Source organism: Triticum aestivum, chromosome 2B (genome assembly GCF_018294505.1).
Source record: "Triticum aestivum cultivar Chinese Spring chromosome 2B, IWGSC CS RefSeq v2.1, whole genome shotgun sequence".
Lineage (NCBI taxonomy): Eukaryota > Viridiplantae > Streptophyta > Magnoliopsida > Poales > Poaceae > Triticum > Triticum aestivum.
In genome coordinates this window covers 792,015,218-792,019,858 of record NC_057798.1, presented here as the reverse complement: position 1 = coordinate 792,019,858, position 4,641 = coordinate 792,015,218, and the positions used below count along the sequence as shown (strand labels likewise).

General features: G+C 47.2%; 1 long non-coding RNA gene across 1 annotated transcript; it reads left to right on the top strand.

Moving 5' to 3' along the window:
• Positions 1-2,942: 2,942 nt before the first annotated feature.
• On the top strand, positions 2,943-4,291 carry LOC123042801 (uncharacterized). Its single transcript, XR_006418900.1, has 3 exons — positions 2,943-3,139; positions 3,397-3,469; positions 3,887-4,291. It is a non-coding gene; the product is annotated as an uncharacterized lncRNA (long non-coding RNA).
• Positions 4,292-4,641: the final 350 nt, after the last annotated feature.

The window sequence follows — 4,641 nt, the reverse complement described above, 5'->3', positions numbered from 1 at the left end:
TTTTCTTGAGTGCTTTCTGACTTTTCCGCTCCCTCTGTGCGGCTTTCACCGCCTCTTTCTCTACTGCCCATTCGGTCTTGGAAGCTTCAAATTCCTCCCACATAGGTGTGAGGTCGCGAGCGGCGATGAACTTGGCATGGCGGGATGCCATCTCTTCCCTAACATTTTGTGTGCGGTCGTGGGCGACTAGGAACTCGGCGCGGGGGGATGCCATCGCTTCCTTACCTGTTAGTGTGCGGAGTGGTGGCATGAACGACGCTTGGTGAGAGCTCTGGGGTGAAGTGGCCGGACAACTGTATAGTGCATTGGTTTGTCAAGAGCTCAAGGACAGAAGACGAAGGAAATTTGGATTCCCCTCCAATCCTGGTCATTTATTACCTAGTAAAATGCATTGGCAGTCATCGAACTTGTCCTGGTAGCTCACTTTGATCATTGTATACGAGATATGGTGATTATACGGTCATTGGCTCAACGTATAGCTCCGTATTTGTCTGGTTGACCAGTCAAACAGTCCGCATGCGCCTCATCAGCTCGTGTTCTTTATCTATCTATGTGGTCCTACCTATCAGTAGAGAAAGAAATATAAACCAAAATTATGTGTATGTAGGGAATCAAACCACGGACTCGTCGCTGCAACGCACACTTGTCAGCCAAATGGAAATGAAATACTTTGCGTCAGACACTCACGCTCACGCTGTCAAACCATGCTAATGCATGCACATCGTCCTCTCAATCAAAGTCCTGCTCATGGCGCAACGCAAACGGCAAGCCCATCACCTGCGCGCCCCGGCAATGCCTGACATTACTGTTTAGACGTTTGATGGAGGCCTACGCGAATGCCGAGCATGTATTCACGTGGATCAATAGCAACGGTCATACTCGGAGCGCCTTGCTCATGTATATCTCCATCACAACAACAATCTATAAAACAACCTAGCTAGATAGGGTACTATGGTACGGAGTATGTACAATCGTGAGCGACCGATCTTGGTGCCACTGCACACGAGTGTGTGTCTGATCGATTCGTCCATTATTCGTAAGTTATGCATGGTTGTGTGCTGTCTAATGGTGGTCGTCGAAGGCTAGATGGCGACAAAAGAGGTTGCATGGACGCCTGGTTGTCAATACGTGCCGCATATGCCTCGAAGGCTCGTCATCCATGAGTTCACACTTTACCACCACGCCAGCGTCTGACTGCCCTGGCCTACCGAAACCCCTTCCATCGCTAGCGCACGCTTCCCGCCTGAAACGGTCACCGTCTCTCCAGAACGTCAATGCCGCATTCACCGGACTTAACTGCAGGTGCAGTTGGTGTGTCACTGACATGCGGGCCAGGTGCCTGTTGGGCCCACATGTCAGCAACCCAACGTACCTGCAGTTAAGTCACTGAAGCAGTGTCCGCATTCACGCCTGACGAACCTACTCCCGCACCAGCTGTCCATCCGTCTGCCATGGCTCATTGCCATTCGCCCGCTATATTAACTTGAGCCCCAGCTCCCAGCCATAGCCAAAGACCCACACTCATTCTCCTCTAGTCCCCTCCTTCTGTTGGCACCACTCCAACCATGGCCTCTTGGCGCTCCGAAGCTCTCTTGGACGTACTGTCACAGGAGCAGATGAGGGACATCGGCGGCTCCGCTCCGGGCGCGCTCCAAAGCTTTGTCCGACGTACTATCGCAGGAGCAGACGAAGGAGATCGCCGGCACCCCCCAGTCGCCCTCCGCCACTACGACCACGAAGCCAGCGCGCGTGCACGAGCGCAGCCGGCAGCGAGGAAGAGTAGTACACGGTAGGTCGCCGCCGCTCTGGTCCCAGGAAGGCCACCGCCACTCCACTCAGCTGACGCTAAGCTTGGTGGGGTAAACATCGGCGGCCGATTAGCCTCTTGACAGCGACGTGGAGGCGGAAATCTTCAGAACCTTGTGCTCCGGAGGAGGATGTTATCGAGGTGGATGAGGAGGAGGCAACGGCAATGGTCGGCTTTCCCGGGTTCATGGCCGGACATGGTGGTCGGGCGCCGGCGATCGTTTAGATTAGGTTTACAGTAGGTTTTAGTACAGTTTGTGTGAAATATGTAATGAATTTTATCCAGTTTGTAGGAAAAGTTTTTGAAATGTAATGAATTTCATCCGGTTAATTTGAAATTTTCTTTGTTTGCACGAATTTCGTCTGGTTAGTTTATATAGTTGTCGAAAGGTATGCGGGCAACATCGGATGGCATCCGTCAGTGTCCTCGGACAGATGCCGGTGTAAATTTATGGGCCAACAGTGGAGATGCCCTAAGGCCTTCTACTATGTAGGCCAAAAGAGGTGCCAAATCTACTTTTACATTATTTGGCACCGGTGTCCTCCATAGCTCATGCAGTGCCATGAAATGTTTTCTGGGAACCGGAGCAAGTTCGTGCTCCGATGCCCCATTCGAGCATTGCAATAGAATATACTACCATCTGTACGTGCTGCTCTGATGCCCCATTTTTCTGAAGGTGGACTAGAGGAAATCGCGTGAAGGATATACCAAAGGTTGGCTTGCTTTGATTTTTCTATGTACATGTGGGTCCCAACTTTGTAGGGGATGCACCCGCATAGTGTGAGGCCGGTGCCAAAGAAATTTACCAGGGCATCGATACCCAGTCTACTAGTATATTTCAACATGCCGGGCACCGGCCACGTAGTGGAAGGCCAACTATCTATCTATCTATCTATCTATACCTATACTAAATTGTGACTCCCTAGAAATTACCATGTTAATCAGTAATTAGGAGCCGTTAATCTGGTGGGACCAAATTATTATGGTGTAGATCTCTCTTCAATCTCTCCCAAAAAGAAAAAAAAATCTCATGGTTATCTCCCCCACGATTGAAATCTCTCAGGTGTAAAAAAACTCAAGTACCTATCTCTCTCCCACAACCAAATCTATCTATCTATACCTAGGCTAACAAAAAAAAAGAATGCTAACTAACCACGTAATAGTCTTGCGAGACCGTCTCTCCTGATTATGTGCTCGACCTGTACGCGGCGACATACCACAAAGCCCGCCGCCGCCGCCGCCAGTGCCATCCATCGTCCGCAGGCACAACCCCATTGCCGGCAGCATAAGATGTGTTGCAGCCAAGAAGTAGATTCCATCGCACAGGAGAAGGTCAGATTCATATCCATAGCATAAACATCATCACGTCATGGATGCACATGCATATGTGAATAGTGGCGTGAGTTGGGCGTATTTTGTACATGTACATGCCCAAGTAGTAGTCTAAGTCTGTAATCAATCCAGTGATTCTGCGTGCGTGTATTGTGTGGGCATCTTGCCAGAATCAAGCACTCTATGTTAGCTAGCTAGCAACCTTTACGTTGATGCATCCTTATTCGATTAATACAGATGGAGTATGCTTTGTACAGGACTATGAGATTTTATCATAGAGGAACTGCCGCCGTCGATGTTGTCATCGGGCCTTGCCGGGAGTATCAACAGGTTTGCGCTGCGTCCATGTCTCTGGGCATCAGGAGCTTCACATAAGTGCTAATTCCGTGACTGGGATTTTCAATAACTTTTATACATTATCTGTAGTTGCACTATGATAAAATTTAGATTGCTTTACTAATGTTCAAGCATACAAAATAATGCTTAGTTTAATACACCGGCAAGTGGTTGTCATTATTTCTGAACTTATTCTCTGCAGAGACTGTAGCAACAGATCAATAGCTTGCATGTTACTACTTCGATTCTGTTGTTTCCTAGAGACAATAGCTATGTAACCTAGCCGTCCTCTCTAACCTCATCTAGGAATTTGGTTTATTAGAGTTCAACAATGTCTTTCAAAAATCATATTTAAGCATATTCCATTTATTTATCACACTGTTTATAGGCAATGTGGTCATATCTTTGTAGTTCAATTTGGAAGACAGTGACAGAACATTATTAGCTGGCAATAGCAGCACTGTCTTTTGTCCGGCCAGGACATCAATATGGCTGCTGCGAGCAGGCCGGTAGAGACCCAGAACAACAGTCTGCTACGGGACTCCACCTCCAATCATCGTCATGTGGTAGCTTGAGGTGCCCAAGTGTTAGGCCGTGGTGCAGCAGTTGGCGACGGCGTGTCTGGACGCCATGGGCAGACAGTGGCGTACATCCCATATAGATGTATCTTTTTCTCACTTTAGCTGGTTTATGATGAAATTGGGGATCATGTATCCTATGCATGCATGATAACTACGTACAGTTTTTATGTACAGATGGTGTGTTGCACTGCTATTTTGTTGAAAAGACATTATCCATCAGTCCTTTTATTTCTTAGTTTCTTTCCCTTCTAATAATTGATTTGGTTGGTTTCTAGACTAAAGTATTTGAAGGCATGAATAATTGGTTAGAAGTATAGCATGTCTTGCGATCTAAGTTTCCAATTGTATGTCAGATCAACATTCTGTAGGTGGCCGATTGCTATGTCTGCACGTATGCATGCTAAATTATACATGTTATCTTCCAGTGAAGAGACGATAAAAATAGAGGAACTTAAATCTACAGACACTAGCAACTTCCAGTTTTATACATGAGCTCATGGGGCTCTTTCAGATCAATCTGCAATATTATTGTTCTGCTATGTCTAAAAGTATATCGAAATTTTGTCCCCCTCTGTTCTTTAAAGA